Here is a 13858-nt window from a genome sequence, read left to right as displayed (position 1 = left end):
AGACTCTTTCGCCATTCTCTCTCATGATTTATCTCACTAATATGAATCTATTCACAAACACCCACTTAAACATGGATAAATTAACACATAAATGCACGCAAGCTTACAAACACCTGAACTCGCTCATATAAACACCCACACACCGGACATGTTGGGTTCAGAAAGAGCCCAAGGATCACACTCAGGGCGAGAGCTGATAGAGGCCCCAGGAGAATTCCGGAAGGGCTGGAATCACTCGAGAATGTTAAGGCAGCAACAGGAAAACACACACAGCTTCAGCAGTGCAATAGGAGTGTTAATGCGATATTAGCCCAGAGATGTGTGTATGGGCCTAGTTCATGAAACACGAGCAGAACAAATCGCTCAAACGGAATTGATTGCAGCTTTTTATGCATGGTTTTACGAATGACACTGACAGAAATTTGTTCTGCTTGTTCTTCATGAATAAGGTCCATTATATATACACAAGCATGGACTTCATAGCTTAAAAGAGTTACATTAGCATTCAAAAGTTTGGGATCAGAGAGATTTTTAAAGAAATTAATACTTTTGTTCAGCAAGGACACATTAAATAAATTAAAAAGAGACCGTAAAGACATTTATAATAAATAAAGATAAAAAACTAAAAAAAAGCTGTTCTTTTGAACTTTCTTTTCATCAAAGAATCCTGAAAAAATACATTACGGTTTCCACAAAAACATTAAGTAGCACAAATCAATAATAAGAAATGTTTCATGAGCAGCAAAATAGAATATTTCTGAAGGATCACGTGACACTGGAGACTGGAGTAATGATACTGAAAAATCAGCTTTGCCATCACAGGAATAAGTGACATTTTTTAATATATTCAAATAGCAAACAGTTATTTTAAATTGTAATAATATTTAACAATATTATCATTTTTACTGTTTTTTTTATGTGCATCTGGTGAGTGATCTGCCTTGCCTCTGTCTCTATCAGTGTATAAGTGCACTTGTATATTCAAGTTACCTTACCAATTAATAAAAAATGTAGTGTCTGCATTTTCTGCGCGCATCAATGTTAAGGGGTTTGCACTAATCTACACATGCTCCCAACAGGGTGATGATGCATATAAAGTTGGATGTCATGCCAATAAAGCACACTAAAACTAATATTAACAGATTAAGGGAAATAGAAATGCAAATGCAGATATATGTAGTTAACACATCTGAGATAAAGAGCAGCACTCAGCCCAAAAGTCATGCAACAACAATCCTGCAGGCCTGAATAGGTTTAGGTGTGCACTTGTTTGCTAAATTTGGACTATACTGAGACCTAGCAATTCTGAGCAAATACTGAGACCATCATGTCTTACTTTACATCCACTAATGTCAACAGGTTTCTGTGAGGGTTAGGTTTAGGGCTAGAGATAGGGTTACTGCAAATATCATTACAATACTTTATGAAAACAATTGAGACTAGGGATGTCCCGATCCGATCCACGGCATCGGTATCGTGCCGATACTGGCCCAAAATGCTAGATCGGATATCGGAGGGGAGAAAAAAAATTATCCGATACCTATGATCGATACCCATTAGGGGTGGAACGGTACGTATTCGTACTGAACGTACGTTCGGTGCATGGACTTACACAGAGAATACACGGTATAAAAATAAATAAATCTCGCGTGCACATTAATTAATGTAATACGGAACTAACGTTACTGTTAGATACGCGCATATGCGGGTTCTTTAGGGACACCTAATCTGTAGCCCGCCTTAGCTCTGAACGTGCGTCTATTTCGCTTCAAACGCTCACTTTATCATTATACGCGCGCAGCGCGTCCTATTCGCTTTGGACGCGCGAATGGATTCAAACTGTTCAAGCATCGAACTAGACGCGATAGACGCAAATTTGACGCTCTATTCGCGTTTTGGTGTGAACGCAGAAAAATGAACAGGCTGCGATGTCAAGATTGCAATGCTGGAATGTGTGTGTGTCAGAGAGAGAGAGGCACGGGCGCGATCGAACAGTGGAAACATAAAAACATACTCCGTCATTTTCATACAGGACATCATTAAAACTGCAAAAAGTGTTTAGCCTACTTATATTTGTGTAAAACACAACATTGTGCTTTTGTCAAACTGTAAACTCTTGTCAAACTGTAACTGACACACACACACACACACACACACACACACACACACACACACACACACAGTTTAAAAGCAAAAATTATCTCATCTTTTGGACATTCATCATTGCATTGGTTTTCATTTCTTGTCCTAAATTAGAGCACTAATCTGTTTATTTTTAAGTTACACATTCTACATTGAATGAAAAAGAAAATCAAATGTGTTTTTAAAAGTAGTATTATTTTATACATAAATACATTATTTATAATTTAGATGAGAATAAAGTTAGAGTTAATTAAAATTTTAAGGAAACAAATATATTGATCTGAAATATAGCAAATTAATTTAAATTCATTCAGGTTGCCAAACATATCTCGAGGTCTTTTGAATAAAGGCTGGCAGTCTTTCATTTTCAACTGTTGTTGTGGACTATATACTGGAGAAGTATTTATTCTCCATTTGAGTGAGATGTTTTTATGTGGCTAATTGAGCAAAGTGCTTCCATTATATTTTATTATTATTAGTATTAGTTCAAGAATAAAATAAAAATATCGGATTGATATCGGTATCGGCAAATAGCCAAAGCTGCGGCATCGGTATCGGAAGTGAAAAAGTGGTATCGGGACATCCCTAATTGAGACTATGACACTTTTTCACTGGTATAGCCTCAAAGATCTGTGTGTGTGAAGTGCAGCAGTAGTGCATAAATAAAACGCTTTTCAATGTATTAAATATTATAAAGTTACATAAAAACTACCACAAAAACCAAATAAATCCCTATGCCATTGTTGTTATGCCATCAAGGGCATAAGTAATTATAGCACATTTAGCCTATTCAGGAATATAACAAATAAAATAGACTACATAAAATGTTATTTATTTATTTAAGTTTATGTTTAAAATAAAAAAAGTTCGATTAATGTTACTAATTACTGTATTTTGTAAAAAAATTCAGTGCAGAATGCACATCAAAAATTGGCTTAAAAACTTTTGTGGTAAAAAAAGTTTTTAAAATGGGACCTATTATGCAAAATTCACTTTTGTATGGTGTTTGGACATAAATGTGTGTTGGCAGTGTGTGTACACAACCACCCTACAGTGATAAAAATCCACTCACTCTTTTTTTTTAATCCCCATAAATCATAAGCAGTCTCTCCAAAATGCTCCCTTCAACTCTACAGAAAGTTATGCAAGTTACTTATGCACTTCTTACACTGCTTACTCAGCTCTAACAGTGATTTTCTGAAGAAAAACTGATGCTTCATCTTTTGTGTGACATACAGTATTAAACTTTATTAAACTCATCAGTATATTTTGTGTCATTCAGACATTTCAGATCGGCAGACGGAGTCCTACAGCAGGCTTGCATTAATAGTGTACACAAGCAATACCAAATAGGTTATAATCGTAATTAAACTAAACTATACCTGTTCCAACTCCATACAGCATATATTCTCCGACTCTGTAGGCATTTTTATGGTCGAAATGAACACCATTACTGTGACTGTCTGTTTTATTATTATCATCTTCCCTGTTCTGGCTCTGATCGCGGCTGCTTAGGCTCCGCCCCCTGTGCCGTGAACCAGCAGCTCATTAGCATTAAAGGAGAAGCACTAAAACAGTGCGTTTTTCACCGACCCAAAAAATTATGATTTAAACGTGCTGTAAATAAAATTCTGTTGGGTATTTTGAGCTAAAACTTCACATACACACTCTGGGGACATCAGAGACTTATTTTACATCTTGTGAAAAGGGGCATAATAGGTCCCCTTTAATGTTGTTTATATATGTGGTGTTGTTAATATGCTTTAAGACAAACCATGCAAATTCATAGTCAACACCATTGCATATTTCTATTAATATGAAAAATCGAGTACACAAATATAGCGGGTGAATTATGTGTATGATGTATATTATGATGTTATGATGAACTATATGCCTTTCTCCACTGTAGTTCTAAGTTGTTCAAAGCGTTTCTAAGGATGTTGATTTTTAGAAGGCAGCTGTCTGACTCTGAGATGGTGAACGGGAACATGGTTTATGTAACATTAGCAACACATCATTAGCTGTTTAATAAAGTAGTCAAGCAAAAGTATAATCATATTAAATACTGTTATGTGCCCGACGTTGTAGAGAGCGATACATAAAACGCATTACCATACTAACAGATCGACTTGATACGAGCCTGTATAATTCACTCTTCCACCACTTCTTCTGAATCAGTTTCTGGTTCAAACATATATGACTGAATTAAACCAGTATTTCCACTTGCCATTGTGCAGCGTTTACAACAGTGCCATTGTGCAGCGTTTACTACAGTAAAGTTGACAGAGTGGATCAGCTATTCTGAGCTGATGTGAGTGAGTGGAGGCGGGGCTAATTTGCATATTAATGGGGTTGAATATACTAAATGAAACAAGGGTGTAGAGTAACATTCAAGCTATTTTAAGGCATGAACTTTTTTTTTTCACAGGAAATTTTGTTGATCAAACATTAGTTTTAAAGGTCCCGCTCTTCGTGATCCCATGTTTCAAACTTTAGTTAGTGTGTAATGTTGTTGTTAGAGTATAAATAATATCTGTAAAATTATAAAGCTCAAAGTTCAATGCCAAGCGAGATATTTTATTTAACAGAAGTTGACTACATCGAACGGCCTGTTTGGACTACATCCCTCTACTTCCTTCTTTAATGACGTCATTAAAACCGTTTTTTGACTAACCTCCGCCCACAGGAATGCTCCCTCAACTCTACCGAAATTCATACTTGCGCACTTCTAATAACTTACTGTGTTTACTCAGCTCTTACTGTGATTTTCTGAAGTAAAACTGATGCTTCATCTTTTGTGTGATGTACAATAAACTTTATTAAACTCATCAGTATGTTTGATCATCATTCAGACAGCAGACTTAGGCTATTAATAAATAATGAATACATACAAGCAGATGACAAATACGTTATAATAACCATAATTAAACTACTAAACTATACCTGTTTCATCTCTATACAGCACTCTGACTCTGTAGGCATTATTGTCCGACTCGAACTGAACACCGTTACTGAGAGTTTCTGATATTATCATCATTCCATGAGATGAAATTGTCCTGAGAGACTGAGCGCGAGCTCATGAAGCTCCGCCCCCTGTGTCGTCCAGCAGCAGCTTATTTGCATTTAAAGGGCACACACTAAAACAGCGCGTTTTTCTGAGCCCCAAAAAAATGACAATTTAAACCAAGCGGCAACCTCCCCGTCTCTCTCTTGAAACCAACACGGAAGTGAGTTAAACTGCAATTCGTTGACTGGCCGCTTGAGGCTGTTGTCAGAAGTGAGTCAAATCTGTATCTCCCCCATGTTAAAATGCCAAATTTTACAGCAGAAAAAAACGTGTTTAAAGGGTAACTAAACCCCTGGTCAGAGCCTGACTCCACCCACTGGCAATATTTGAAAAATGCTAGAAAAGTGGGCAGACCCCAGCGGAGATAGAGGGGACGAACCGTGAGCGGGGGGGGCGTGCACCTGAGACCTGCTGTCAGACTGTCTAAAATGGAGAGTTTGCTCACAGGGTCACAAAACGACGTAAATATGCATCTGATGAGTTTTATCGAGTTGATGTCAAAAGCGCGCGCTCTCTGTAGGCATATTCATATTTTGCCGCTTAGTGAAAAAATCCAGCAAAATGCGCCGACGCGTTTGTCGACCCCAGAGGATTAACTTTAGCCTAACCATAAATTGTGATTAAAATATATATGATCACTCACATCAAGACGCCGCTGCGGTGGTGGAGTCCATGCAGGAGTAGCAGCGTTTGGCACTGCGTCGCTTTTCAGTGCGAGCTGTGTGGAGAAGCCCATTTCCACCTCTATTGCGTTGGAAAAGCAATTCCGCGTAAAATGCAGGTTTTACACTCACGGTCTTCCAGGCCAAGTGCATGCAAACACTGGCACCTAATTTCCAAGTCTGCTGGAAAGCTATGCAGTCCAGCAGTGCTGTTGCCACTAGCAACACTACACCTACCACTGTACTAAATACAGATAAATCTACGCTAGCTCATCCAAGGGCGTGGTGAGCTCGTACCAAGGGAGGGCGTGGTGAGCTGGAACCCGCCTACGTCACACAGTACCGCTTACGTCACGCAGTACCGCAACATCCAATAGGAAAATTCAACTGCAGTAGCCACCGTTCAACCTTAAGAGGGCAGCACTCAGACGTTTTTACACCATATATTGTAGAATTAAAACACTTTATACCCAAATGTCAAAAAAGTTACTCGAATCAATGAACAGCACTAATAAAGCCCCATTCTTACAGATCATTAACTAAAAAAAGTTGGTTAAGGGTTTAGTTACCCTTTAAAGCCTGGTGTCTGTATGTGGATTTGGTCTATACAGCTAATTTTGCCCTTCATAACAACTGTGAGGGGGGTGAATTATTTTATAACTTAAATTTAAGGGTGTGGCCAAGCCACTTGAGTGACAGATGGATTGCCGCTGTCAGTGCTAGCCGTTTGTCTGCTGTTACTAGCCGTCACTTCACCTCAGCAATGTTAGCTGCTGAACTTGCCATCTCTGCAGTGTTTGTGCTTTTTTTCGGGATTATTATTTCATACAATTTAATACTTGGGTAACGTTACAAAGCCCACGTCTTTGGATTCCGTCGTTATCGTTCGAGAGAACAACCAGTGCTGTATTTCAGTTGTTTTCCTCTGTGAACATGCACTAATGGATGTCTGACAATTTCGTTGCTTTTTGGGGTTTTCAAATTTAAAACGTCTATAAATGCTCGTTCGTTCTGCTCCCATGGAACAGATGGATTATATGCTTATGTACCGTCAGATGAAATCATGCAGGCGTCGGCGCTTTCTCCGTCCGTGAATGAGCGCGGATTTTCTAGCACATTTACTTGCACTCCAAAGGCAATATATCTATGGTTTAACGGTTAAACCATAACCCATTTGAGAGACGGCCAACATCAGAATTTAAAATGGACTGAATAAGCTCTCTACGAACTTGAGCAATGCCGCGCTGACGGACCATGAAAGAGTGACGGACATGTATGCACATAAATCACTGTCACACACAAACACTCTCGAAGTAATACACAGTCTCACTTGTAGCCATGTCTTTTAACTATTATAATATTTCGAAGGGCAAAAATAGGAACGTTTAATTGGCTTTACATCATCAGCTAACTCGATCACGTCGAGCTAGGTGATTTCAGATAGCCAGGCTCCTCAGCTCCACTCACGCCCCGCCTGTTTGTCTATTTTCTGTTATCCGGGAGTGACGCAAGGCCAAGATGGCGACGGCCGGCTCCGCCCACTTTAGGCTTCAAAAATGCTCTTCAGAAACCTACGGGCGACGTCACGGACACTACGTCCATATTTTTTTACAGTCTATGATTTAAACATGCTGTAAAAAATGATCTGTTGGGTATTTTGAGCTGAAACTTCACATACACACTCTGGAGACATCAGAGACTTATTTTACATCTTATGAAAAGGGGCATAATACGGGACCTTTAAGGGTTCAAATGATTGACTACAGGGGACTTTAAGAAATGACTCCATCTATAAAGACTGTCCATCTATAAATAAAGACTGCAGAGACAAAAGCACTGTGGATCTAGTTGAGTACTGATTCACTGTTGTGATGATGCAGCTGTGTTGTCCCTGCACTTACTGTAAATGCTGCTCTAGATCAGCCAGGTGAATATTTCAAGTGCACCTCATTCATCCATAATCACACACATTCACAAACAAAATCACACCAACATAAATAGGAGAGGTCAGGAAACAGCAGTGAGGATCAAGTACCTTCTGCGCTTCTAAACACAGATTAATTTGTTGGCAATATGTGCAAAGAAATGACAAGAGGTATCTCTACAACTGATCTAGAATGGTGCAGCAAGAGTCGTCTTTAATGAGCCGAAGAGAGCACACGTCACGCCTCTCCTCATAAACTTGCACTGGTTGCCAATTGCCGCTAGCTTACAATTTTAGGCACTGATGTTTGCCTACAGAACAACCACTGACATTGCACCCCTATACCTAAACTCAATACTTCAGACCTGTGTGCCCTCCAGAAGCTAGAGTTCTGCAAGTGAACGGCGCCATCCCAAAGAGCACAACATCTTTTCCACTGACCTTTACCTTGACTGTTCCAAGCTGGTGGAATGATCTGCCTAACTCAAATTGAGCTGCATCTTTTTCGTCAACACTTAAAGGGATAGTGTGGGCATCTGACGTGAGTTCAAGAGATCGCCACGACGCACGCGCGAGAACTGAGATGATGACGCAGATGGGTCTCAATGTAATGTTTAAACTGGTTCTAAAGTGTGCATTTCCTGGATGTCCGAATCGTGAGAAACCAACAAGAAAACGTAAAAGTGCCTACCAATGCCGCAAAATGAATGGCTTACCTTTCACACTTTCCCATCAAATGACCGTGATCGTCATCTTCTCAGTTCTCGCGCATGCGTCGTGGCGGTCTCGTGAACTCACGTCAGAGGCCCACACAGAAGAAAATGAATAGTTGAATAAAGTCGTTATATTGGGGGTTTTTTTTGCGCACAAAAAGTATTCTCGTCACTTGATAAACTTAAGGTTGCGCCACTGTAGTCACTTGGACTATTTTAACGATGTTTTTACTAACTTTTCTGGATCGGCTGAATGAAATTGCCTAGAAGCCTATGAAGGAGTGAGCCAGCTCTCAGATTTCATAAAAAATATCTTAATTTGTGTTCCGAAGATTAACGAAAGTCTTACGGGGTTGGAACAACATGAGGGTGAGAGATTTTTGGGTGTACTAACCCTTTAACACATGAATTCTAACCCTTCCTATTCTATAAAAAAAGACTTGCTTTGTGTACTGTGCTAGACTAACTAGTCATCACTTGCATATTGTTGCCATAATGTTGGCCTGATTGCTTTTTTGTTCTCATTTGTAAGTTGCTTTGGATAAAACACTCCTGACCAGAGCAAGAGAGAGGTAAACAGATAAGGACAGAGAAAGAGAACGACTAAGAGTGATTTCCAGGAGGCGAACAGCCTGACCCCCATGTGAGAGGTGAGGGAATTATTGCATCACTCGAACAAACTGCACTGCTTACAGTATTACCATGAAGCCTAGAGCCCATCTTTAACCATGCAGGGGCCCATACATACATACAGCAGCACACACACACATTCCATTAACCAGGGGGCCCAGGTAAAGGTTCCATTACAAATCTACACACTCATCCACACTGCACAAAAACATTCAAACAGGTCTCTCCATCACATGAACATACAATGTGTGACATTACAAGAACTCACAGATTCATGCTCGCACTTGCCACTAAACATTGAAGGGTAGTTGACATGAAATATTTTTGGAAAGGGTTAAGGTTAGAGCTAAATTTACTTAACCCACAACCATCACTTAAAGGGAAAGTTCACCCAAAAATGAAAATCCTGTCATTTATTCATCCTCATGTCGATTAAAACATGAGTGACTTTCGTTCTTCTGTGGAACAAAATATTTTAAAGAATGTGGGCAACCAAGCAAGGACAAGAGTATGTAAAGACATAAAGTAGGGTATACCTGAACCACACACACAAAGACATACAAAACACATTTGTATGTTCCACAGACGAAAAAAAGTCATACAGGTTTGGAATGACTTGAGGGTAATAAAAAAAAAATTAATTTTCATTTTTCATCCCTTTAACTAATCCACAACCAAAAACAAAGACACTACATCATATTCTTATAATAACTATAACCTAATAAATAATAATACATTTTAATAAGGTTCCTCATTTGTAACTCGTTTCACTTAAAATCTCAAATCTAAAAAAAGTCCATGGACAGCTATGAGCTATCCTTAAACTGTTACTTGCAAAGTCCAAATCATTTCCTGAGCCACAACAAATAGAACCCAAACACACACTTCCAGCCCAAACAGCAGGAGTCCAAGGCCACAAAACTATTAAAATTGAAATAAAACCACTCAGTTATTTCCTTAAACGTTTAAATAAAAACTAAGTTGTGCGGAATTTACAACTTAAAGTTCATTGCATGCACCTTTTCAACCACTCTGAACAATATGACAAGTGGAAGGAAACTATGCTGTCACAACATTTGAAAACATTTGTACAGTGAAATTAAATCAGAGGAGCTCCAACGTATTTCTCACGCAAGTGCAAATGGATTCAAGTCATTTATAAAAAGTTTCAATAGCCTATAACATCGACATTGTCTTTAGACAGGTTTTCTGCTGCTGGAGACACTGGTTTCAGCGCATTTAAACAGTGACCCATTTTGACTGCATTCCAAGATTTCAGATCAATCCGGAACCATGGCAGTTTAACCAGCAAAATTCCCAGACAAAACAAAGTTTTCAGGAACATAATTCCATTGTCCAAAAACCGAACGTGTTTAATTGTGCACTCATTCAGTCCATCGCGCCCGGGATAAAAAGATTAAGGTAAGAAAACGCTCGTGGTAGCCTACAGTGATTCGACCCGGTGATTCCGTTTCCACGCCACCCTCACACATCAATTTCTCAATATTCACTTACGAGTCCCACTTAGTTTCCCCATAGACTATACCTAGAAAAAGCGCAGGATCCAAACAAGCTTATTAAACGCGTTAAAAACAGCTCCACAGACTTAACAGCTTTACTTTATCATTTGTATTATAACTTATCTGACACGTAGCCTAATATCTTACCGTGCGTTAAGGGCTACAGACAGGTCCACACTTCACTTTTGCCCTCGTCCGCGCCTCTCATATCAAGCCACGAGTGAGCTCGCCTTCACCATAAACAACCCACGAAAGAGCCACTGTGAAGTCGGACAGAAGTCAAAATATGCATAAAACACGCTAACTGAAGAATCCCAAAATAGAGCGGAACAGGAGAGCACGCGACTCGGCGTTTGGGCTACGTTTTTTCGTTAACGGGTCCACATCCTCCGCTCACGAGCGCCTGTAAACAGCGCTGAGCTGATGCGAAGTACGAAAGTAGGTCAGACGGGAGCTCAATACTCAACCAACGACATCACTAACCGCCCGCAGCCTCACACACACACACACTCCAGAGAAAAGACACACAAATGCAAGGACGGCCTCGAACATAAACACCCGGCAACAATAATTTTTAACACATTTTCACATACACAGACGATCCGCTCTTTTTGACCCTATGTTTGGTGCATGTCATGCTGCTGGCAGCTCGTATGTCTAATCTGAGGGTCGCCTTTCACATATTATGCACATTTGCCTCTATAGAGTTGCTTTAGTTAAATAGATATAACAATTTCCTGCAAGATGGCACACCTCTTTGTAAATACAATTATTATTATTTTATATAATTATTACTATTATTATTACATTAATAATATTTTTTTTATATAGTGCCTTTCTAAAACTTCAAGGTTGGTTGCTTTACAAGACCATGAAGAGCTCTGAAAGTCAAGAGAAGTATTTTAAACAGATTATGGAATGAAACAGACAACTAATGCATTTTAAACAGGGTGTATACAGAGCGCTTGGTGTTGAAAAAAAATATTTATATAAAAAAAGAAATATATATGGTGCAGTATGTATACAGACGTGTAGGCTACAGCACAATGCAACCTGCATGTAAAAGTCAATGACAAATCAACAGTCATGGTGGTTGGTGGAATTGACTGCAATATGTCCAGACTTAATAGACAGGGTAATGCTCAAATTTACAAGAAGCTGAGCACGGCTACCTTTTGGAGGCACGTGTGTAACTATTCTGCACTATTTTGGAGGTAGTTTCCTCACATATTCCAATGATGCGGCAAAGGGTGAAACTGGGTCTGTTGCAGAAGAGTCGGTGGAGCTGAAATAATGATGACAAAATTAAATGATGTTTGTAATAAAATAAAGTCTCTTAGAAATTTGCACTGAAACTATACTGACAGCAAAGAAATTACTTTAGTAAAAAAAAAAAAATTCTTTTTACAGGACAAAATATGCATAAAACGGTCAACACAAACATGTGTTCACAAACACATCTTTGAGAGAGGACATCTTTTAAATCCACTCAAACAGCTAAAGCAGAAATAATGTGTGATGTTGGAAAGCACAGTCTCAGGACCAGTTTCTGTTGCCATGGCAAAAACCGAATCCTCCATCAGACCCTCGGTCCAACATGGCTGCTGGGCAGAAGAGCCTTTCAAACACATCGGCAGTGTGCCTCGGTGCCTCCAATGGCTCGGTGCATTTTTACTGTACTCACCAAATAGATTTAATTGCTCTGCATTATTCTTAAAACTTTAATGGCTTTAGTTGCCATGATGTTCACACAAAAATAGCTGCAAAACTCATAATTATTATAAAATCAAAAGTAATGAAGTCTAATTAAAGTCTGATTATAACTCTTAAAAGAGGGAGTCTTAGATTCATCATGCGATGAGTCATTGGGGATATAAAAAGGTCAACAAAAACAATGTCTTCTTTCTTTCTTTCTTTCTTTCTTTCTTTCTTTCTCCCTTATTTGTTTCCTTTCTTGTTTTTTTCTCTTTGTAATTTCTTTTATGTTTTGCTTTGTCACTGGGATTTTTTTGTCAGTGCTACTTTAGTTTGGAGGCAGACTGCGGCTCTGTAGCTTTAAAGAACTAGGAATATGGGTCAGTGGAACACCAGCACAAGTGCGAGGGAGTAACTGAGAGAGAGAGAGAGAGAGAGAGAGAGAGAGAGAGAGAGAGAGAGAGAGAGAGAGAGAGAGAGAGAGAGAGAGAGAGAGAGAGAGAGAGAGAGAGAGAGAGAGAGAGAGAGAGAGAGAGAGAGAGAGAGAGAGAGAGAGAGAGAGAGAGAGAGAGAGAGAGAGAGAGAGAGAAAGGGAGAGGGAGAGAATTTAAACAACATAGCAAACAACATTCACAAGTTCAGGAAATAATAACAAGAACTTCCTCATTAGAATCCAACCACAGATATGCGTCAAGGGTGTTAGTGTGTGTGTGTGTGTGTGTGTGTGTGTGCGTACAGCCAACATGTTTCTATGGCAAACCAATAAAAGGTCAAGTGGTCTGCTCATAAGGAATTGACAAGCAACAGGTAATCACCCAAATGCACAAGTATTTGTCAAATCTTGTTGTTTGTGACCTGCAGCATGGCTTGTTTACCCACTGACACAAATTACAGTCAGATTGGTCATTCTATTATAATCTCTCTGTGGATCTTTGGATATCTCTCCCACTGTCTCTCACACACTATAAAAAAAATCTTAGGTTACGACTGTAACCATAGTTCCCTGAGAAGGGGAAGTCAACACTGCGTCTAGATCGGCACTATGGGAACTACATCAGTGTGACCGGTGTCTGAAGCATGTGTATACATACAACAATTTCATTGGCCAACAACTGTCCATGACGTCACTACTGGAGCACCTGTGGGTATAAGAGGGCACCTGCAACAGATGTCATCAAGTTCTTTGTCTGAGGGAGACATGCAGGTGAGCCCGAGAAACTGTGGTTACTGTCATAACCTGAGACGTTCCGAAGTGGAACTCAACACTGCGTCTGGATCGACGCTAGGAGGAACAAATACCCACTCCGCCATCCTGAGGGAAGGCCTGCCTCATTAGCTTTGTGTAAGCACAGCCACAATGGGCATGGCATTATTGACTCTATACGGGCTTGTCTAGCCAGAAGTCAGAAGCGTCAATCATACAGGGCGCATCCTAAGATTCATAGACTGTCAAGTAGTAATACTTCCTCGACCATTACCCAAGCTCATATGCCCCGTGACAAGAA

The 13858-nt window shown here is 39.6% G+C and overlaps 1 protein-coding gene across 4 annotated transcripts in view; it reads right to left on the bottom strand.

The window, feature by feature from the left end:
* Positions 1-13858, bottom strand: part of npas2 (neuronal PAS domain protein 2) — a 65942-nt gene that overhangs the window by 31259 nt on the left and 20825 nt on the right. The window contains exon 1 of one of the 4 annotated variants that reach the window (XM_081364873.1): positions 10806-11154. The exons of the other annotated variants lie outside the window; for them this stretch is intronic. The gene's annotated coding sequence lies outside the window, so the exon portion shown is untranslated. Of the gene's footprint in view, positions 1-10805; positions 11155-13858 lie in introns of those variants that run through there. 4 annotated transcript variants of the gene reach the window in all.

The sequence above is a fragment of the Scardinius erythrophthalmus genome (assembly GCF_964197995.2).
Source record: "Scardinius erythrophthalmus genome assembly, chromosome: 5".
Classification (NCBI taxonomy): Eukaryota; Metazoa; Chordata; class Actinopteri; order Cypriniformes; family Leuciscidae; genus Scardinius; species Scardinius erythrophthalmus.
This window is presented reverse-complemented; position numbering and strand designations above follow the sequence as displayed.